A 25,083-nucleotide genomic window follows, 5' to 3' on the forward strand; every position below is an offset into this window, starting at 1 on the left:
GCTAGGTGGATTGAGTGCCAACCTGCAAACCAAAGGGTCCCCTGGTTGGATGCCCAGTCAGAGCACATGCATGGGTTGCAGGCCAGATCTCCAGTATGGGGAGCTCGAGAGGCAACCACACATTGATGTTTCTCTCTCTCCTTCCCTTCCCCTCTCTAAAAATATAAATAAATAAAATATTTTTAAAAATAATAATTATTTTTTAAAAATACCACATTTAGTAGTGCAATATTGGAAATTTTACTCCTGAAAATTGGAATGAAACAATGATTGTTACTGCCATGCATTTAATTCCACATTGCACTCACTGGAGGTCCCTACTAGTGTAACAAGGCTAAAATAAAAGGCATAAGAATTAGAAATACATAAAATTATGACAGTGTGGTATTACAGAGAAACTATTTTTCCATCATTGTTCAGCTCAGTCATCGAATTCTTAACTTTTAATTGCCATTTGTAGTATTTCAGTTTTTTCCAGTTCTCTTGGATTATTAATGTCTTTGTAACTAGTTTCTTAATATCTCATTTATGACTAAAATGTTAACCATTTCTCATGCTTTGCAAATGGAATATCATGTTTTTGTTATTTTACTGTGTTTTTCACTTTTTCAGTTATAAAGTGTGTATTTAAATATAATTATGTTCTGTTTTGAAAAGAAACTAAAAAAATAAATACATAAAATTAAAGTATCATTTCAGAGTATTTCCCCTTTGTCATTTTTATTTTTCTAAATAATAAATCTCATTTACTTATTATTGTAAAAGAACACTTTCATTTATTACTTCTTTTAATTCTCAATTTTTTTAAGATTTTGTTTATTTTTAGGGAGAGGGAAAGGAAGGGACAAAGAGAAGGAGAGAAACATCAATCAGTTGCCTCCCGCACAAGCTGCAAGCAGGGACTGGGGCAAAACTCAGCAATGAGGCCTGACAGAGAACTGAACCAGTGACCATTCAATTTGCAGTACAAGACCCAAACAAATGACCCACCCTGGTCAGGGCACAATTTTCTCTTTTATAACACATTAATTTCTAGTTTTATCTTCATTAATTCCTTTATTCTCCTTTGATTGTTTTTTTGTCCTTTATCTGGAATTTATTAGTACCATGATTAATTTTTGTGTTTGATCTATTTTATATTATCAAATTAAATATTTGTAGCTAAGAATTTTCCTCTGAGTACTGCTTTTGCAGTGTCCCATGAATTTTAATATTTGTTTTTCTAATTTTGTCTAAAAATTATTAATGTTGGCTTGTATATCTCTTTGAACATGAATCATTTTCTAAACATTTTGTAATGATCAGGTGGAAACCATTTGCTCAGAATTTTTAATTTCTTTTTAATCATATTTTATTTATTATGCTATTACAGTTGTCCCAATTTTTCTGCCTTTGCTCCCTCCAACAAGCACCCCCTACTCCCTGAGGCCATCCCCATACCATTGTTCACATCTATGGGTCATGCATGTAATTATTTCATTGCTCCATTTCCTATACTGTACTTTACATCCCCGTTGCTATTCTGTAACTACCTATTTGTACTTCTCAAGCTCCTTATCTCTTCACCCTTTCCCTTACATGTCCTGCCAAATGGCAAACATCAAAACTCTCTCCATATCCATGATTTTGTCACTGTTCTTCTTTGGTTAGTTTGTTTTTCATATTCAACTGTTGATAGATACGTTTTTATTGCCATTTTATTGTTCATAATTTTGATCTTCGTTTTCTTAAGTCCCATTAAAATTTCATATAGTAACTGTTTGGTGATGTTGAACTCCTTTAGATTTTTCTTGTCTGGGAAGCTCTTTATCAGCCTTTTGATTCTAAATGATGTCTTTGCTGTGTAGAGCAATCTTGGCTGTAGGTCTCTGCTTTTCATGACTTCGAATATTTCTTGCCAATCCCTTTTAGCCTTCAAAGTTTCTTTTGGGAAATAAGCTGATATACTTATGGGGACTTCCAGTGGGTAACTAACTTCTTTTGTCTTGCTGCTTTTACCATTTTCTATTTATCTTTAACCTTTGGCATTTTAATTATCATGTGAGTTGGAGTGGGCCTCTTTGCATCCATCTTGTTTGGGACTGTCTGTGCGTCCTGGACTTGCATGTCTTATTTCCCTTGCCAAATTAGTGAAGTTTTATTTCATTATTTTTTCAAACAGATTTCCAGTTTCTTGCTCTTTCTCTTCCCCTCTGGTACCACTATGATACAAATGTTGGAATGCTTACAATTGTCCCAGAGGTTGCTTACACATCCTCATTCTTTTAGATTCTATTTTTCTTGTTGTGATTGCTTGTTTTTTTTTTTGTTTTGTTTTGTTTTGCTTCCATATGTTCCAAATCATTGATTTGAATCTCAGCTTCATTCACTTTACAGTTGTTTTTTTCTGCAAATTGTTCTTTATATTAATTAATGTATCCTTCATTTCTGACTGGATCTCTTTTATGCTGGTGAGATCCTCACTAAGTTCCTTGAGCATCCTTATAACTAGTGTTTTGAACTCTGCATCTCATAGATTGCTTATCTCCATTTTGTTTAGTTCTTTTTCCAGAGTTTTGATCTGTTCTTTTATTTGAGCCATGTTTCTTTGTCTTCTCATTTTGTCAGCATCCCTGTGTTTGTTTCTATATATTAGGTAGAGCTGCTATGACTCCCTGTCTTGGTAGCATGGCCTAATATAGTAGGTATCCTGTAGGGTCAGTAGCACAGCCTCCCCAATCACCCAAGCTGGGTGCTCAAGCTGTGCCCTTTGTATGGGCTGAGTACATCCTCCTCTTGTAGTTGAGGCTTGGTTGCTGTTTGAGGGTCAATGGGAGGGATTTATCCAGGCCAGTGAGCTGCAAATATTGACTGTGACCACTGACGACCAACCTCTGCATTCCATGGAGTATCTGCTGTTCAGGGGTAGGTTGATGGTTCTACAATGTGGTCTGTGGCTGTCCACTGGGTGAGCAGGCTCTGGGATTTCTCTCATGAGCAAGCTAACATCAGGTGCCCACTTGTGTTTTGCCTGAAGCCACCCTGCCTGGTCTATAAAACAATCTGAGATGGCTTCTTCTTGTGCTGGGCTTGGTGATTCCCAGATGAAGACAAGCTGTGGATCTTGGCTGGCAGCTCTGACTGGTGGGCCTGAAGCCAATTAGCAAGAGTTAAAAGGGCTGAGGGGTCACTGAGGCCAGTTATTGCTTGTTTGAAAGGATTTGGGACATAGTGAATCACAAGCCAATACCAGACATTCATAGGGAAAAGCCACATTTAACAGCTGCATGTTGGATGGAACAGAGCCTCAGGGGGCCAGAGCAGGGCAAACAGTGTTAGCGCTATTGATAGAATCTTAGATATGGCACACAAATGCTGGCTCTGTCTTTCTGTCCTTTTTCAGAAAAGGACAATGGCTTCAGCCCACTTTTCTGTTTGTAAGAAAGCTGTCCACCATATCTTGCCTTGATGCCAGACACTTCAGTTCCTCCCTGTATGCCACTGGTCCATTTGAAGTTGCTACCACAGTGCTGGAACTCAGAAGGAGTGGGTCTCAGTAAGTCCATATGAGGGTTCTTTATGAGGAACTGCTTGGGACTCTAGAGGTTTCTTTCACCTACAAAATCCCACCTAATTTTTTTCAGCCAGAAGTTATGGAGACTCATCTTCCTAGCACTGGAAACCTGGGCTGGGAGGCCTGGTGTGGATTTGAGACTTTTCAATCTCGAGATGTCCCTCCCAAGTTTTTATCCACCATATGTGGGTGTGGGGCCAGCACACCTCTGCCAGTACTAAAATACTGGATGCATATGGTTTCTTTAATTCTGTAGTTGTTAGACTTTCATTCAACTCTATTTCTGCTGGTTCTGAGTGTTGGTTGTTTTATAATTTAGTTGTACTTTTGACGTTGTTGAGTGAAGAGGTGAGCCATGTTTACTTATGCCATGATCTTGACTAGAAGTTTCTAATTTCTTTTTTATTTTCAGTTGTTCCAAGGGGCAATGCCAATATTTTTTTTTCTGAGTTGAAACTAATGTTTTTATTTTCTTTCATTTGTTTTTCTTTTCTTTATTATTATTTTTTATTATTGTTCTATTACACTTATTCCAATTTTCCCCATTGTGCTCTCCCCTGTCTGTGCCCCTCTCCCACAGTTGATTGCCACCCTGCTGTCCACGTCCATGGGTCATTAATTCCTGTTTCTTAACTAGACCCTTTCTCTTCTTTTTGCCCTTATCTGCCTCCTTCCTTCCCTCTGGTCACTGTCTGATGTCACAGTCTGTTCCTTGTTTCCATGTCTGTGGTTCTATTTTGCTCACTTGTTTGTTTTGTTGATTTGGTTCCTCTTATAGGTGTGATCATATAGTCTTCCACCACTTGGGTTATGTCACTTGGCATAATACACTCCTGTTCCATACAGCTGTCTGAAACGTAGGAATTCCTTCTTTCTTTCTGCTGCACAGTGTTCCACTGTGTAAATGTATCACAGTTTTTTGATCCACTCATTTACTGATGGGCATTTAGGCTGTTTCCAGCACCTGGCTATTTTAAACAGTGCTGCTTTGAACACTGGGTTGCATAGATTCCTTTTGAATTGGTATTTCAGGATTCTTATAGCCTAATCCCGGAAGTGGAATCACTGGATCAAAAGGCAGTTCCATTTTTAGTTTTTTTTTAGGAAATTCCACAATGTGTTCCACACTGGTTCTATCAGTCTGCATTTCCACCAACAGTGTATTAGCATTCCCATTTCTCTACATTCTTGCCAGCACTTGTTGTTTGTTGCTTTGTTAATGATGGCCATTCTGACCTATATAAGGTATATCTCATGTGGTTTTAATTTGCATCTCTTTGATGGCTAGTGATGCTGGTCACCCTTTTATATGTCTCTGGGCCCTCTGTATGTTCTCCTTGGAGAAGTGTCTCTTCAGAGCCTCTGCTCATTTTCTAATTGGATTCTTTATCTTCCTAAAGTTCTTTATATATTTTGGAGATGAAACCTTTGTTCAAATACGTTTTCCCGTAAAGTTGGTTCTGTTTTCATTTTGATGATGTTTTCTTTAGCCATGCATACTCTCTTTAATTTGATGTAGTCTCATTTGTTTATTCTGTCCCTTATTAACCTTGCCCAAGAGGATATAGCAGTAAAAATATTGCTGCATGGGATATCTGAAATTTCACTATCTATGTTTTCCTCTAGGACTTTTATGGTGCCATGCTTATGTTTCACTCTTTTATTTATTTTGAGTTTATTCTGGTGTATGACTTAAATTGGTACTCTGTTTGTTTGGTTGTTTTTTTGCATATACCTGTCCAATTCTCCCAATGCCATTTACTGAAGAGGCTTTTTTTACTCCATTTTATGCTCCTACCCTCTTTATCAAATATTAATTGACCATAGAGACATGGGTTTATTTCCGGGCTCTCTATTCTGTTTCATTGACTTATGTGTCTGTTCTTATAAATCAAATAGCCAGTACCAGACTATTTGATTGCAGTAGCCTTGTAATACAGTTTGGTGTTAGGTATTGGGATCTCTTCTACTTTTTTCTTCTTTCTCAAGATTGCTGAGACTATTCAGGGTCATTTATGGTTCCATATACATTTTTGAGATATTTTTTTTAGATCTGTGAAATATGCCATTGGTATTTTAATAGAGACTATGTTGAATCTATAGATTGTTTTGGCCAGTATGCTCATTTTAATGATATTAATTCTTCCAATCCATGAACACGGCATATACTTCCTTTTATTTGTATCTTACTTAATTTATTTATTTAGGGGTAGAAAAGGCATAGAGGCCACATGTTTAAAAATATTTTACTATCAGGACTCTAGTTGAAAAAGTTCCTTGCAATGATTGTATTATGTAGGTAAATCTCATTTTATTATGTTTGGCCCTTTTAAAAAGATAACTTTAGGTCATTGACTACTTTTAAGTTGGATGGTGACCTTCTTGGCATTTTTACAAATGCAATAAACATTATTCATTAACACATCAATATGTGAATGTTTCCATTAATGTGAATGTATTTCAGCAATTTGTTGTGGGTATGTAATATCCTATGAAAGATTAATAAAAGTTGCTGCTGAAGAATTTCTGTTTTTTATCTTTGGTTTTATAGAGCAAGTCTGGTACCTTATTTCATTTGAATCCATGGAAGCATAACATAATCAACTTGTGAAAGATTTTGCACATCTGTTAAAATGCAACTGGTCTGTGCTATCCACCACAATGAAGCACAAAGGATTCCACCACAGACTATTTTTCCAGATTGTCAAATCCCTTTCCAGATGGTACTGCAGGCAGCTTCAGGAAGTGAAAGACTTTTGTAGCCAATTCAAGAAAAATTCCAAGAAAAAATATTCTATGTAGTGATATAAAATAGAGAGCTCTTAGACTGAGCCCTTTATTATCACAACATCACCTGATATTAGTCAATGACACATTCTTCTAATGGAAAGAAAGGTAAGAAGCTCCTTACATTCATCAGAGATGTGGCACTAATGAAACATAAAGTATATTTGTAACCCAATCAATTTCACTTTATTTCCCCATCATTTTAGTCTTTTTCTTAGTAGATAAACCATAACAAGAACACCATGTGGTTATTAATATGAAAACAGTTTATATGTGCCCATATTAAATAAGTTCTAGTCTTTTGCATATTGACTTTTTAATTTTTATTGAATTTATCGACATAAAGAAAACAGATAACTATTTTTTAAATGGGAAAATCCAGAAGATTACAAAGAAAGAAAATTTGATGTTATAGAATAAAAGCAAATTAGAACCCTGGCTGACGTAGCTCAGTGGATTGAGCTCAGGCTGCTAACCAAAGTGTTGCAGGTTCGATTCCCAGTCAGGGCACATGCCTGGGTTGCAGGCCATGACCCCCAGCAACCGCACATTGATGTCTCTCTCTCTCTCTCTCTCTTTCTCTCTCTCTCTCTCCCTCCCTTCCCTCTCTGAAAATAAATAAATAAAATCTTTTTAAAAAAGAATAAAAGCAAATTAAAGTGTGTATTTGTGGGTTTTATAATGAAAGAGATAAAGAAATGCTGAATTTCAAAGCTACCTTCACCATAATCTCAGGCCAAGGCATGGATACAGGCAGCCTGTGGCAGAAACTAGGAAATACATACCCAGTCCATTGCCCAGTTTTCTTGTGTCATACATTTGAGGGGAAAAGAGGCCAAGTGGGTAAGAACGTTTACCTTACAGATTAACTTCTATGAAGAAGATGAAGTGAAAAAGGTAGAATAGAAATCAGAAGCACAGAAAATTAGAAAAAAACACAGGTGACTTTTTGACAATGAAAATCAATGAATGTTTCTAGTTTCTATAGTTTTTTTAAAAATTTTCCTCAAAGTAAACACCAATTTCCTATAAGAATCAATACTTAATCAACCTTTGGGATCATTTGACTTGAGTGTCAGCTCTAGAATACAGGAAATAGAGAGAAACAAAGATTTTTATTAATTTGATGAAGAGAAAGTGTTGAATGTAAAGGTAGTTTATATAATCTAAAAGAGAGGAATTTACATAAAGCACAGCATTATCTTCTAAATCATGGGCCAGCAGATGTTTTTTGTAGAGTCGGAGAGTAAATTTTTAAGGCTTCGTGAGCTATATCGTCTCTCATTTTTACCATTTTATCCCCAAAGCAGCCATAGAAATGAAGTAGGCAAATGAATGCTACTGTGTACCACTAACTATTATTTATCAACACAAATTTACATTTTACATAATACCTGTATGTCACAATATCATATTTTGTTTTATATTTTTTTAATGTAAAAAAAAATGTTGTTAGCTTACAAAATGCTCAGAAACCAAATGGTAGGGAATAGCTGGGATTCAATTTGTAGTATGCTGTCCCTTGCTGTAAATTAATGGTCTTCACAGTCAGATACACATGTTGTTGAGGTGGGAAGGGTATAGTGACAGGAAGATAACTTACTGAAGAGTAGTCATAAATTGGTTTTCTACTTCTTTTCATATTTTATTTGTATATGTTTTATAATATAAATGTGTTTAGTATAACAATGGGTGATAAACATGTTTATAAAATATACTCCAAAATTTGTTTTAGCTGCTAGAAAGCACAATCCAAAAATTTGCTGAATACAGCTTTTATCTGTTGGTATAAGGAACACTTGTGGGATCCAGCAATATGTATGCTAGATGTGATACAGAGTTTGCACAATAATTAGCAAAAATGCTGGTCTCTCAATCTCCAGGAAAACTGCAAGGTTGATACATCATCTTGAGCCCTCATTATATATTGCGTATCTCCATCTCTGCTGTTTGACATTTTATTTGACCATTCGTAGGTTTTTCTCTCTCTCACTATTCTACTTCAGAATTGTTTAATGTCTCTCCTTATCAACCTTATTTTCTGAAAATTATCCACTGCTCTTCTACCTTATCTATTCTCCAATTCCAGGAAAGAGTGGAACAAAGCACATCAATATCTTATGCAAAAATTTTAAAGAGATCCTGGAAACACCTTCCTACCTATTTGCAGTAAATGGCTTAGTGGCAATAGTTGATGAGTGTTCCTTTTGCTTCTGTTTTATAACTGAAATACACCATTCTGAACGAGGATGGGGGAAGAGGTATTGGAAATTGGAATGGAGAGGATACCCTGTTAGGGGACATAAAAGTTCCCCATAGAACCTTTCTTAAAATTAACATGGAGCTTCAGTGGAATAATCCAGGGTGTGCTTTGGGCCTTCAGATTCAGTTTCCTTCATCATTTTACAATTGGTGCAAGGGGAAAATATCTCTCTTTTTTGGGGGGGTTTCTTTTCATTTTTTAAAATATTTTATTTTTTTGAGAGGGAAGAGGGGAAGAGGAGAAGAAAGAGGGAGAGAAACATCAATGTGTGGTTACCTCTCACGCATCCCCTACTAGGGACCTGGACCACAACCTAGGCATGTGCCCTGACTGGGAATGGAACCAACAACCCTTTGGTTTGCAGACCAGTGCTCAATCCACTGAGCCACACCAGCCAGGGCTATCCTTATTTTTTATATAAATAGCAATGCTGCTTAAATTTAGTTAAACTGGCCCCATTCAATTTCTCACTGAGTAAACTGTATTATAAAAAAATAATAATTTTATTCTTTTTCAACATGGGGATTTTACCTCTACATATGTTTTATGAGTCAGTTTTAAATTTTTTTTAATTTTTTAATTTTTTTTATTTTATCGCCCCTAAAAATTTTTTAATAGGAGAATGACTCATATTCTCCATTAGATATTCACATATTTCTTCTTTCACTTTTCCCTGTGTAGCTTCTATAAGGTCATTCAAAAATCATCTCCCCCCAGTAATTAAACCTATTTAATTTTACCTTATCTTTTTATTCAGTTGTGTGATTTCCATCAAGCTAAAAAGAAGTTGTTGGGACACATATATACATATGCACATGGCACAGTTATTTCTACAAATTAAAAGTGCTTTTCGTCACTCACTGTTTTGAGGAAAAAAACTAAATTCAATTTGAAAAATAAGAACAAATCTACTAAATCATTTTATATTTCAGCATTTACTGTATTTACTATAATTGCTAAAATTATTCCTTATCATAAATCATGCCATGAAGGCTATTCCTTTGTAATTTTATTTTTATGATAATCCAATATCATTGCTTTTATTGTATTATATTTTAAAATAATACAAAGAACTATTTTTTGTCTCACCATTCTATGATTGATGCTAATTGTACAATGTGTGAGATTTGAAATGTTTTCCCTTCTTTTGGTCTGAGCTAGCATCATTTAAATAATCCAATATAAAATTTATCTTGAGGATATTTTTATATTTGGGGGAAAAAGGAAAATTCAAGAAAGGAAGGAAGGAAAGAAAGAATGGAGGAAGGAAGACAGTGTGATAAAGAAGCAGGAGGAAGGGAAGGAGACTGAAAGTGAAGCTGGTTTAACCAACTATATATAAAGTGTCCCTTTTTTTCTGGGACCTGAAATCTAGCCAAGCCCATGCACCATTACTATTCATCACTGCTGTTTAAACTCATAAAAGTTGAGAGCAGTGACTTGATAATTCTGAATTCACCTGCTGAGCTCATCTAGTCATTATTTAGATCTTCTCAAGGTCCCGCATTAAACATGCATACACTGCACCTTCATTTACAGATACAATGAGAGAAAGCCTGATAAGATGAGTCTTTGGGAAAAGAAAAGGCATATAACAAATACAAAAATTAAAACACTCGGGAATAAGGTAAATACTGAGAGTAGGAGCTGGGAATGAGACAAATATTGGATTAAGACAAATACTGCTGCAGATTCCAATGTCAATTCTAACAGTGCTAGTAAAGATTGGATGGTGTTGACTGTTAAAGATGAGCAGCTATAACAGAAAGCAAGATAAAAATCTTTTCTATTAGAATATAATGATGTTAAAATCATTTACCACAGGTGAATTAAATTAATGATTATTAAAATAAATTTGAGCACTGGTAGTTGTCCCCTTAAAGGTAATCAATCCTAATAAGTTAGTAGAACTGAATAAATTTAAATTGACAGCTAATAGTAATACATAAAAGTTATCTGAGCCTCTAAATTCACTTATTTTTATTGAGAGCTGAATTAGCTACACATATCTCACACCTATGTAGAATTTTAATTATAAAATACAAGTTTCAATGCAAACAACTTTTTATTTATATGATATCAACACTGAACCTATAAGTTCACATTATTCACTTCATTACCCATCTTAGGTGTGGTCCTTAGACAACTTGAGTAAATTCAAAGAAGGGGGTACCTGGGCTTTCTGGGTATCCATTTGCCCCAATATGGAGCAGAGGAGGATGGCAGAGCTTGATAGCTCTCAACCATTAAACACAAAAAATTAAGTCAGATTCTCTATTACACTGGGTTATTTTGAGAATTAAATGAGTTTTTTATGTAAATGCTCATGATAATGCTGACACTCAGCAAATGCTCAATAAATCTTAGTTGTTAGCTTGTATCAAAGACGTTAAATTGGAATGTGTCTAATATGTATGCAGTGAAGGAAAAATGAGACAGAGCCATGAGCTCAGAGGTTGTGTGTTTCACAAGAGCGATGGCTGTGGGCACAGAACACTGAAGGTTGCAACTCAAAACATAAAATGAAACTGGGAGTTTCCATTTTGGTTTTAATTTGCATCTCTCTGATTGCTATGATGCTGAGCATCTTTTCACATGTTTCTGGGCCCTCTGTATGTCCTCCTTGGAGAACTGTCTGTTCAAATCCTTTGCCCATTTTTTAATTGGGTTGTTTATCTTCTTGGAGTAGAGTCATGTGAGTTCTTTATATATTTTGGTGATCAAACCTTTGTCCAAGGTATCATTGGCAAATATATTTTCCCATATGGTTAGTTCTCTTTTCATTTTAATGTTGTTTTCTTTAGCCCTGCAGAAGCTTTTTAATTTGATAAGATCCCATTTGTTTATTCTTTCCTTTATGTCCACTGCTCTAGCAGACATATCAGTAAAAATGTTGCTGCATGGAATATCTCAGATTTTCCTGCCTATGTTCTCCTCTAGGACTTTTATGGTGTCGTGACTTATATTTAAGCCTTTTATCCACCTTGAATTTATTTCTGTGTATGGTGTAAGTTGGTGATTGAGTTCCATTTTTTAAAATATATTTTATTGATTATGCTATTACAATTGTCCCATTATCCCCCTTCATTCCCCTCCACCCTGCACACCCACTCCCACCCACATTCCCCCCATTTAGTTCATGTCCATGTGTCATAAGTTCTTTAGCTTCTACATTTCCCATACTATTCTTGCCCTCCCCCCTGTCTATTTTCTGCCTACCATCTATGCTACTTATTCTATGTACCTTTTCCCTCTCTCTCCTCCTCCCACTGTCCTGTTGCTAACCCTCCATGTAATCTCTGTTTCTGTGGGTCTGTTCCTGTTATAGTTGTTTGCTTAGTTTCTTTTTGTTTTTGTTTTAGATGTGGGTTGTTAATAATTGTGATTTTTCTGTCATTTTACTATACATGTTTTTCTTTAAAAAAAAGAATGGAGAAATAAGAATTCAAAAAAATGAGGAGAAGCTTAGGAACCTCCAGGACATCTTTAAATGTTCCAACATCCAAATTATAGGGGTACCAGAAGGAGAAGAGGAAAAACAACAAGTGGAAAACTTATTTGAACAAATACTAAAGGAGAACTTCCCCATTCTGGCAAAGGAAATAGACTTCCAGGAAGTCCAGGAAGTTCAGAGAGTCCCAAAGAAGTTGGACCCAAGAAGGAACACACCAAGGCACATCGTAAGTACATTAGCCAAAGTAAAAATGAAGGACAGAATCCTAGAAGCAGCAAGAGAAAAGGAGACAGTTACCTACAAAGGAATTCCCATCAGACTGTCAGCTGATTTCTTAAAAGAGACCTTACAGGCAAGAAGGGGCTGGAAAGAAGTATTCCAAGTCATGAAAGGCAAGGACCTACATCACAGATTACTCTATCCTGCAAAGCTTTCATTCAGAATGGAAGGGCAGATAGAGTTTCATTTTTTGACATGGATACTTTTATTTCTCAATTTATAGATTATTTAAATTAAGTTAATGTGGTCACAGTTTAGAAATCACCTTTTAAGTGACTTCTCTTCCTTTCAGTACAGACGTTTGGACAGTGCTTCACAAGCTAAAGATGATAAGTCAACAGTGAAAAACTTCCAACAAAAACCAGCTAGGCAAATATCTTTCTTTGAAATCTAGAGGAACAAATCTAACTTTTACATTGTGCCCTCAGACTGCCATATACAGACAGGTAGAAAACAGTTTTTATTGATCTCTGTTCAATAGATTTAAAATACAAAATCATTCTTGGTGTTCATAAGTCAGTAAAACATGTAGTTACTATGCTTATCCAGGAAATTTAATGGCCTTGACATTGTCTTCGTCTAAAGGGCCCAGATATTTTTGTCATACTTAAACATTTCCTAGACACTAACATTCTCTACATCTTCTAATCCCCTAGACCATAATCAAGTTGATATTAAACTAGAGCTTCCAAGATGTTACCTCTAGAACCCTCTGCACTCAGAATCTGCCTGTGTAGATAAGCCCCGGACACCACACCCCATTCCTAATCCCTAGATTACACTTCAAGTCATGTAGATACACCAAACGATACATTTATAATAAGCCAAAAATATATTTACAAAAATAGGCTTGCAAAGATGTATCTTTAACTTAAAAGTACTAAATATTGGGTCAGTTGGATGTGAAGCATTGAAACCATATTTTAGTTCACCATAAAGTAAGTATACATTGTATGATATAGTTGCCGATGTGACTGAGAGGGCCTTCCTAGTGGTCTTCCAAAATGTGGCAGTCACAGTAGTCATGATAAACCATTGAGATTTTCTATTTATTAAAGACTAAGAGGGTTTGTGTTAATATTTAGCAAAAAATACCATCATGTTTTCATTAAATACCATCAATAACACTCCCATTATTTAAGTTTAAAATCCTGAATATACCCTTGAATTGATCCTAAACCTTATTCATCATGATAATCCAGGTCGAGATCTAGACATTAAATTTAGCATTGGTTACTCCAACTTCATGGAAATTCTGTAAACAAATGTTGAGTTTTATTGTTAATTTTTTCTTTAGCAGCTTTACCTCTATGCCATGTATAAAACATTTAAGTGTTTTATTCTTTCTCTTATTTGTTTCTGGGGCCATTTACTACATGTGTTCTCTTTCAATGCCTTAACTCTTGCTCTGTGCAATCTGCGGCCTATATTTTACTCTCAAACTTCCAAATTGTGGCATTATTCTACAGCTATATCTTAGCTCTTTACCTATATCCTCAATGAATTCATCCACTTTATAGTTTGGAAAAACAGGTATAATTTTCCACTTCAAATTCTCCCTGAAAACCCAATTACATATCCTTCAGAGACCAGCTGGTTAACTACGAGTACTTCAAAGTCAACACGTACAGTGACACATAAATCTTGGCTCCATACTGACTCCGCTTTGGGTTTCATTTTTCATTGAACTAAACTATCCTCTCCACCAAACCAACTTGAAATATTACTCTTTTGATTCTCTTTCTGCCTGGGAAACATGTCTATTTACACTTTAAGTTGTGTGGTTTTTTATAGTTGGAGACCTTTTTACATCTACTTCCTTTTTTTTTCCAATTTTTATTGCTACCATCCTAGTTCCTTTAACAATTGCTTTTCAAAAATATCACAGAAATAGCTTCTATACTAATTTTACCCACCTAGAGTCTCTTTTCTTTATAAGTAACTCACATTAGATCAACCTAAATATTTCTGAAGAACAATCACTCTGCTGGAAAAAATATTCACTATCAAATCATGTTTCCCTTAACTTCAAAATTCCAGCTTGCTTTTTCAACCTGTTTAACAGCTCATTTATATACAGTAAATGCTTCAACAAAACAACACTATGTACAGTTTCCTATAAAGTCTCTGTGCTCCCAACTTCACAGCTTGTACCTTTTTTTCCATTAGTAATTTCCCATCAGTTATTACATCCAGGCTGTCAAAATTTTAACAGTCTCTGGAGGCCCAGGTCAAATACTACTTTCCCTATAATACATTATTTTATCTGCCCCACTTCCAAGTTGAAGTTATCTCTTAATACCTATTGTATTTTGTTTTCACATTTTTAAGTGGAAATGACAGGAATTTTTCTTCATTATTTGTCTTCTCAACCATTTTCCTCTTACTAGATTGTTAACTCCTTAAAATAATTGTCATTTAATTGTTGCTTGTGTTTCTTTCATGACCAAGCTTGACACCTTTCATGAAATAGGTACACTTTTTTATTTTTATGTGAATACATAAATGCCTTAATTTTGTAGAATATTCTTATTTGAGAGATGAAATTTTTTTGTGGAATGACGATAAAGTAATTGAACAAGGCCATACATGTTGTTATTGATAAAGCTGAGCCAAAATCACAATACACAGAAGAAAAATAAGAGACAGAGGAGCTGAGATGTTTGCTGGTCCTTATTTCAGTGCTGGATTAATTGGGATTTTGTTTAGATAAAAGGGAATGAAAATACAAGTGCATATAAGGCAGACAATGGCAATGTGCAAATATTATAACAGGTACAAATTAGTGATGTTGATCAAATATTTAAAGTCATTTGATTAGTAATTTTATTCTTCAGAACAAAATTGGAACATAGTTTTCCTGGAAATCTCAATTGCATTGCTGCTGAAGAGAATTAACAATTATCCAGGGACTAATTAGCCTGTTTGTGCATTACCTATGCCCAGTGAGTAGATTCTTCCTCTTTGCTTACCTCCTTATTCTAGCTTTTGGCCAATTCACAGTTGTTAGCCAAAAAAAGAAATTAAAGTGCTAAAAAGTAAAAAAAAAACAAAAAAAAAAAACAGAAAAAGCAACTTATTATACATTAACCAGAATTGTGCAACTATTAGTTAGTTAAATCTTTTAAATGAAATGTCATACAATTAAACCAAAGAGTAATTTATTACAAAAGGTTCAAACTTATCTTAATTACTCAGTTGTTTCATCTCAAAATCTTAAGCGTATTGAATAAGTTGACTTAGCAATACTAATTAAAATCAAATGGGGGATTATTCAATATTTCATTAATTTATGCTGCCCTACATGAGACAGTTTGCAGGAGCATGGCAGAAGAACTTTACTAAGATTTTATACAACCATTTAATGTCAATCTAAAATATTCCTTTACAGTTTACATGCTGACAGTCCCCATTGAAATGCTCCTATTCACAGGGAAGTTCCCCATACAAGTGAAAAATCCATCTTCACCTACTAACATGCACTTTTCTATTTATGTATAGTTGGAAGGGGTCCTAAAAATCAATTTGTAGAGTTAGCCATTGGGGAATTGATTCTTCATACTTGAATTTCATTTTGGCAGAGAAGACTTTACCTGAGCACATTTTAAACATTTTTTAAATCCACATTCTGTGTCCTCTGCCATTTTGGGCCAACTCAATGTTGGCAATCTCTGTGGAGTTCTCTCTTTTCCCTGGAGGCCTCAGTTCAAAGTTTCATGAACACAATGCAGAATTTTCCCTCCCAATTGTCCTGGGACTATTCTTTTCTCTCTAAGAATAAAATTCTATTCCTGATATATAAAAGACCCAACTTCTAATAGTCTCTCCTTATTTAACTCTTACATCACATTTCCTATTTATATAAAATAATACAACATCCTGAAGTATATGATTATTCAAACAATTGCTTTATCCCTTACCATTCAATGAAAACTTTATCTCCCCCATTTTTTATTTCTTTAGTATTTATTTTTAATATAGTGCTTCTGAACATTTGTACCCATATTCAAAAAGGGAGTCCTTGAATTAAATTGCAAATGTATTTTAATGTATTCTGTACACTCAACTGTATCTCAAAATCATCTAAGAAAAGGAAAACATTAGATTTCCACACTTAATCAGGAAATAAGAGAGTGTTTCAATCTGGGAACCATGAAATTTTGATAATATTTTTACAGTGACCAGAGGGGAGAGAAGAGGGAATTTCAGGGGGGAATGGGTAGGGTTTACAGGAACAAATTTGGAGGACACATGGACAAAAACTGGGGGTGGGGTGTAAGGGGGGGGAAGAGGGGAGGGTTGGGTGGGTGGGCTGGAATGGGAGTAAGTGGGAGACAACTGTACTTGAACAATGATTAAAATAAAATTTAAAAAAAATGGAATTTATTGGGGTGACATTGGTTAATAAAATTATATAGGTTTAAGATGTACAATTCTATAATACATCATCCGTGTATTGTATTTTATGACTGTCACCCTAAGTCAAGTCTCCTTCCATCACCATATAATCATAATTTCTTTGCAGTATTTAAATTTTTTATTGATTTTAAGAGAGAGAGAAAGGGGAGGAAGACTGAGAGAGACACATCAACTTATTTTCCCACTCATTTATGCATTCATTGGCAGTTTCTTATATGTGGTCTGACCTGAGATGGAACTCCCAACCTTGGCATACATGGATGACCTTCTAATCTTCTGGAGCATTTTATAAATTGGATAAACATTTGCTTACTCTCTTGCTTATCCTGTTTAAAACAATATTCAAGCAATACTATTATATATTTCCCTTAATTTCAGGAAATTTTTAATCCAATTGTCTTTATTTTAACCTATAGAATTCTATAAAGAGTAAAATAGAAAAAGACCAAGTGAGAGCTGTACTTTCTACATGTAGTATATCTTAATTCTTTATTCTGTAGATTTTAATTAAGCATATATTCTACCCTTTTAGCATTAAAAGCAAAATAACCATTCTGTATGTATATGCAGTGGTTCACAGCTTAAAATACAGTGACAAATTTACTATACCACTTTCAAACTCACAGCAATCCTGTGTAGAATGTAGAGTGGTATAATAATATAATTAGTAGCAAATAATCTTAATTACTATTAGGATAATAATAACATGGATAAAAGTAACAAATACTAATTACTATCATTCCCCAATTTATTTTTGGAACACTGAGGCATAAAAAAGGTAAATTGCTAGGAAGTACAGTGTAGGAGTCCATTTTGTACTTGTTTCACAGACTTACGTTTTAGTGTTGTATGTTTTGTGTTTTGTGTTATATATATGTTTTATTGTTATATGTTTCACAGACTTTTCACTTGTTATATGTTTCACTAAGTTAAGTGACTTCTTGGAAAAATGAAGTAAATTTATTTGCATAATGTATTAACATTTATATCTAGAGAAGAAAAACAATTTCTACTATAGCAAAAATCTTGTGTCAGAGGAGAACTATGTTTAAGAGGGTGAATGAATTTGTTAATAATATTAAAATTTTCTCTTTCAAAGTAATAATAAAATATGTAAAAGAGGAGAAAATACTGAGAATTTCTTTTGCTGTTGTTCAGTGTGTTGATTTTTCAGATGCTACTTTATATAATAAATGTTCCATGTGTGTGGAAAAAGTAAAATATAAAATGAAAGTATTTTATATTTTTACAGGATTATCATGCATAGTTATATTTTTTTAGAAAAAGGAAGAGAGATTGAGCCATGTGCATGTGAAATTGTGAAAGAGTTGGAAAACCAAGAGAGCGTATGCTTTTTGCAATATGGTTTTAAAATATGCCTAAGGAAACATAAGGGTCATGAAAACATTTCATGTGGCATTATAGAAAGACTAAATTTAAAACCTAGTGCTTTGTTTACTAGATGGCAATCATCTTAATAATATACTCAAAGATAAATTAAAATGTATTTCAGGATAAGGTTTAGCAGCCTCTGTATCTGACATAGTGATTATTGATAGTAATGGTGAAGTTTAAAACATCAAAAAGGTAAAATACTCTGCCGAAATACCAAAAATGGTGAGAGGAAGTGGAAAATTATGTGAAATGTTAGGGATGTTTCATTTCAGTACTTTGGCCTCATTATATTATCAGCTAAATATGAAATACATAGACCAGATAAATGTCTCATTAAGCTTTTCACGGTTCGTTCTTGAAACTTGGTAGTGGTCTTGAAAATGAAAAATAGAGAAATATCTTATGTGAAAATGACGGGCCGAGTAAATATTTCACTGGAAGTTTTTATTAACTCACTTAATGACATGGTGGTAGTTATTTTATTAATTGCTTTTACTTAAAAGAATTCAAAGATCTATTTTGTGTAAAATTTTTAAGACAAAATGTGTCTATCCCATTAAAGATTTAGGTACATTCTTAAATTCTGAGATGTAGTCCAAATTAGAGCTTCTCACCTTCATTTCTAAAAAGGCTTTCCTCAGATAATACCATTTTTAGTTTAATTTGACAATATTTCTATCTACATATGCTCATGCAGTAACTCCCAGGAAACAGAAATAGATTTCACATTTATACTTATTTATTTCTGTTTTTAATAAAAAAAGATTTATGTGCACATAAAACAAGAAAATTATGAATAGAAAAAACAAATTACTTGTCAAGATAGAAATAAATTTTCTTCAACAATTAATGCATAGAATTAATATATACAATATATTGTTGCTGTATTTCTTTTTTTAAGATTTTATTTATTTATTTTAGATAGGGAAAGGAAGGGAGAAAGAGAGGGAGAAACATCAGTGTGTGGTTGCCTCTCACCGGCCCCCCACCAGGGACCTGGGCTGCAACCCAGGCAAGTGTCCTGGCTGGGAATGGAACAACCATCCCTTTGATTCACAAGCCAGGACTCAATCCACTGAGCCACACCAGCCAGGGCAGTTGCTGCATTTCTTATTCTTGCAAAGTTCCCATCGCTTTCAGATATACTTAAAAGTAACAAGGTGAATCTGATGACACAACTTTTCTTTCAAAAATGTAGTCATGCTGAAATGCCTACGTAAAGGACAAGTCACAAAGCATAGCAAACATCATAAAGGATGCTTGTTAACAACAGAAGAATATGAATGGAGAAGAGATAGAATGGTGTCAGATGAGAAGCTTTCCTAATACCTGTGATATATAAACACCAGCCTTTAGTTTCCAAGACAGTGAGTCTCAGATTGGCAGATGGTGGATGATCACTTCTGGTGAAGCTAATGCTGGTTAGTTTGCAAGTAAAAGCAGATGAAGAGCACATGAAAAACAGTGAAATTTTTGGTATGTGGGTAAAGCTTAAATTATAAGTGGTTTAAATTATAAATGGTTCATGATTGACTGGCCACAATCAACTTATTAAGAATGCACATATGGGCCCTGGCTGGTGTAGTTCAGCGGATTAAGTACGGGCTTGTGAACCAAAGGGTGGCCAGTTCCATTCCCAGTCAGGGCACATGCCTGGGTTGTCGGCCAGTTTCCCAGTTTGGGGTACTCGAAAGGCATCCACACATTGATATTCCTCTCCCTCTCCTTCCCTTCCCTCCTCTCTAAAAATAAATAAATAAAATCTTAAAAAAAACTTTTTAAAAAAGAAGAATACACATATGATAAAGAAATTGCAGTAGTGCTCAAACAGACAAACGTAGCTGATTATTAAAAAAATCATATATTAAGTGGAAGGGAGACCTAAGGTATATAAAATGAAAATTAAGCAGGTACCTGTGATTCAAAAAGCAACAACAACATGTTTAAAATATGGGCATGTTAGAATTAAATTCTGGTTGATCCCGGGACTAGGCTTCAGTTCTAAATGCAACTGGTAAAATTCAAAAAAAAAAAATAACATGAAAGTGCTAAATTAGCACATGAAATAACCACCTTAGGACTTTACCTATGATAATAATCCCAAGTACTCTCCACAGAGAACATCGCTGTCATCCACAAGGTCAGTCTCAAAATATTAGAAAAACATCACCCAAAATATTTCTTTAGAATGACCTGATCAGGTGTGTCTTTAAGAAAGGTTTTACAAATTAGTTTTTTTTTTCTCCCTTAAGAGATTATGTATATTGAGCTTTTTGCCATTTTGAATGTGACCCAAGGAATTGGTTCCTAATATATTTCTTATTTTGAAACAAGCATATGTTTATTGTTATTGTTGTACTATTGACAACAGTATAAGAATAGTATGAATGATTATAAATCATTAAAGGCTCATTCTGAAATTGTTCGTAGAAGTCATTAGCTCTGAACTTTCCTTCCATTTTTCAAATAAAAAAGGAAGTCCAAACAGTGTAGCTGAATCCCTTCAGGCATAGCTAAGACTAGAAATCAAGAATCTTATTCCCCAGTAGTGACAAAGGATTACAAATGATTTTACCAATGACAGTTTTTTAAGGAAAAGTTTATGTCCCCTTTCTCTAAAGGAATAAGGTCATCCTAAGAACACCAAAAATTTTAATTGCAGGAAATTGCATTATACTTCTGAATAAAAGCTTAATCTCCAGTTCTGTTCTTGTCTTGAACCATTTAATATGGATTATGGATTGCGGGAAATTCTGGCTTTATTTAATTTCTAAATTCCACAAAAACCACTTTTATATATCTAAGCTTGTCATTTAATTCAAATTCTGACAGACATTACTATATATGATTACATATTTGAATAATACTTTGAATGTGTATGACACATTTTAACACCTAATTTAGTTTACAGATTCTCTCTTATTTTTTCTCTATGTATGCTAGCAAAACATGCAAGGATAATTAATATTAATCTGATTCCTATCAAGAAACAGAGAGGTTAAGTGAATGGCTCCAGGTCACACAGCAAGTCAGCAGCAATTTTTAAAATGTCTTATTTGAATATAAATGAATTTAGATAATAGAATAATTATTTAGGGTCATCAATAGTGGTAACTCTTGTCATGTAGAGATAAGAAAAACATATTCTAAATCCCACAGGACATTTCCTGATAGTGAAAACTGGCATAGAAAACACTTCCCTAAAGTTATTTTTTATGTTGAACCTTGCATATACTTAAAAACAAAGAAATTCAATTCTATTTAAATAGTAAAAATGTTGAATGTTCAATATTAGAATTTTAAGAAAGCATGTAAATATTTATTTAGTTAAAGTCAATTATTTATTCTTTTGTAATTTTTATAAAATTATAAAATTAAAATACCAAAGCATTTTATTAAAATTAAATTACATTGTTTATATAGTGTATAATATAAATGAGCAATGTTCCAAAACTTTCTTGTTTGGGTGGTGAAAAACACAAGAAATGTGTTAAATATTTTTGTTTGTTTTGATTATAAAATACAAACAACATATGGACAAAAAAACTTTACGTTCCCTAATTTTGAAACACACCTAAAGTTTATTGCAGAAAAAAGATCTTCAACACTGCACTTGCTTGAAAGATTGAGGATTAGAGTTTAAGAAAAAGAGCTTTAATATTAAATAAACACTATAAGCTAAATATTTTCAACAGTGAAAGTGTATATTAAATTTTTCTTCTGAGTCATACAACAAGCAATATGGCATCCATACAAATACTGTTAACTCATTCACTCACGTGACTCATGTTTTTTTTATCTAATGTTACCACCATTTTAAAAAGATTCCAAACTATATAAAATGCATTTCGAAAAATTGGAGTCTTTGAAAATTTAGGGCAATTTTCTCATTACTGATTGTGATATTAACAAAATGATATTAATTCAGCTTATTTGTTCCCTGGTATTTAAACTGTGTAAGAAGTTATAATAAAATCAAAAGATGCATTTGTAGAATCAATGGAGAATGTAATCAGTTTTTCAGCACCCATGTGGAATACAGGCCCTGAACTTCACAGGAACAGATGCTCTATTTATTAGTAAGATACCTTCTCAGTTTAATGGGAACTATTTAGATACCCATTGTTCTTCTTTTCCATAATAGAAAGAGAAAAATTTGAGTTGATTATGGCATTTGTAAAGCAAAATCAACCAACAAATACACTTAACTCTCATTGAATTAGAAGAATTTTATTCAAATAATATGTGATTATTAAATATATTCTTAAGCTACAGGATAACAGAGATGGAGCAGTTAGCCACTATGAAAATGATGAATATAAGCAGGAAACAATTTATTTTCTCAATGGTCTGTTCAGAAAGTATCCAACCGTGTAATATGGAAAATAGAGACCTTTATTGAAGAAGATACAAGATACAACAAACATTATGCATAGGACAGTGACACCTCAGTCCCCTTCAAAGTAGTCACCTTGGTATCTCACACAGTTCTAATCACCATCACCTGCTTCCTGTGTTTTCCTGAATCTCATCAAAGTTCTGAAATATCTTCCTTTTCAAAGGTGATTTTAGTTTTGGGAAAGCCAGGAGTCACAGGGGGCCAAATATAGACTGTATGGGGGCTGTGTCACCTGGGTGATTTCATATTTCACCGAAAACCCACATGAGACGTGATGCATGAGCAGGCACGTTATAGTGATGAAGCTACCAATCACCTGTTGCTCATAGCTGCAGCCTTCTGAATCACCCTAATATTCCCTGTGGAGGACTGTTCAAGCTTAATACAAAGTTTGACTCAGTCAGATCCATTGCTCTACTTGCTCAGTCATTTTTAATGCGATGGCCATACAGTACATGTGCTCACTCAACAGTGTCTACGTGCCCCCACTGACTAGTAGAGTGAAGTCATCATCATTCATGCATGTGCATTCCAGTCCACTGTCCTTGGCTTCCAGGTCACATCAATGCCATGCAAACCATTCCCATTACATTAACAATGGCTGGGCTTTTTCCGGACAGAGGTAAAAATTACACAGAAGAATAGAAGCAAACATTTTTAAGAAATTATTTTTCATTTAAAAGAAAATGTATTTGTTATTCCAAATTTAGTAAATCCATAAAAACAAATGAGAAAAAAATGGCATAATATCCCAGCCTGAATACATTCACTATCAACATTTTGTACCATTTCCCTCCAGTTTTAAATGCCTATAGTAAAGATCATAATAAACATGGAATTATGTTTCTACTTTTTTATTAATTGCTTTGAAAATCAGAAATTCTATAACTATTATTCAATATCCACATATTAGTTTATTTGGTTTATTATATTATTACTTCTTATAATTTGCATAATCATGTCCAGAAAGCTAGCCAATATTTTGAATCTTGTTTTTTATGTTATAAAAAAAGCTGCAATAACACTATACCAGAATATGATTGATTGAAAGATTCTCAGTGTATATTGCTAAACTCTTTAAAACTCCTAATCAGTATATCCATTGTGCAGAGGCAATATATAGCATGCTGCTTAGGAGCAGAGACTCTAAAGCCAGCCTGTGTTTACTCTGTCACTAATTTCCCACGTGATTATGGGAAAATCACTTAAGCTCTTTGTGACTTAGTTTTTTCATCTCTAAAGTTTGAACAGTAATAGTATGTCCCTCATAGAATTGCTGTAGGATTAAGAGTTAACATATGTAAATATTTAGAATATGCCTTGCTCAATAGTAGTATGAACATTGATTAAATAAAAATATATTTGGGTAGGGCACATGATAGAAACTTATCGCAAATAACTATCATATTTTTCAAGGTTACTCCTTTTACAGGTAAGCAAAGCTTAGTAGATGAAATATCAATGAGAGTTAACTCCAAATTTTAGCCTTTAGGTAGAAGTTATACTTGTCAGCTGTATATAGGCCTTCATTTGGGGGAAATTTTACCCAAAGACATTTTCAAACCCTTTCTTACAGTGGTGGTTGCAGTTCTTATGAGTGGATTCATTAGGTGCCAGGTAGATAGAGATGTCGTCTTGGCCCATTGGTGCATGGCCTCCGCACCCACATCCCTACTCTAGGGACTTGACTATTCCACTTTGCATTCCATTTGGCATCTAAGCTGGCAACTGAGATTATTGTTTGACATCTACATGGAACATCTCAATTATTTCTCTAAATCCCATAACAATTTCCATAAATGAGTGCTCCATCTGAAAATGTGTTTTTTTTAAAGACCCATTTGCCTGTGCATACTACAAGGCTATTGACTATAGTTTAAGATTGTACAAACATCCAAACATCTCCTGCGAGGATGAGCTTAACTTATCTTCTCCTGCTAAATAAGTGTGTCTCAGTTCTTCCCACTGCACATTGACTTTTCCCACCAAGATTTACCTTCTGCAGGGTAGAGTTTGACTGATCCAAATAGCAACGTGTCATTTCATTTAGGACCTCTTATCAGTGAACCAAACAGCCTGCTTTCCCTCAGCTTGGGGAAATTCAGAAGGTTCAGACATCAAATTGCAATGTGGGCAGGGTGGGGGAGGTCCTCAGAGACTCAATTGTTGTCTCTAGTGGCAATGCTCATATGTATCTGCTCATAAGTGTGATTCATTAACCCTGAATTTTTCTACTCCATCTCCATGAACTTTGATCTCTATTTAAATGTTCTCTGACATGATCTGAAGACATGATCATTACTTCTGCCATCAGAATTATCTGGTGTTCTTCTGTGATGTGAGCGCTTTTGACCAGTCCCTAGTAACAAGCAAGGAATGTCCTTTCCAATGGGCAGAATCTGAGTTCAGAACCTAGAGGTCTCTACTGGGTAACCTTATTTAATTTCTGGCAAATGCTCCAGTCTTCATATATTACTCATTTTTTGCAATCAATTCAATGATTGCACCTTTATGTCATCCATGTATGGATTAAG

This window comes from Phyllostomus discolor, chromosome 4 (assembly GCF_004126475.2).
Source record: "Phyllostomus discolor isolate MPI-MPIP mPhyDis1 chromosome 4, mPhyDis1.pri.v3, whole genome shotgun sequence".
NCBI classification, from domain to species: domain Eukaryota; kingdom Metazoa; phylum Chordata; class Mammalia; order Chiroptera; family Phyllostomidae; genus Phyllostomus; species Phyllostomus discolor.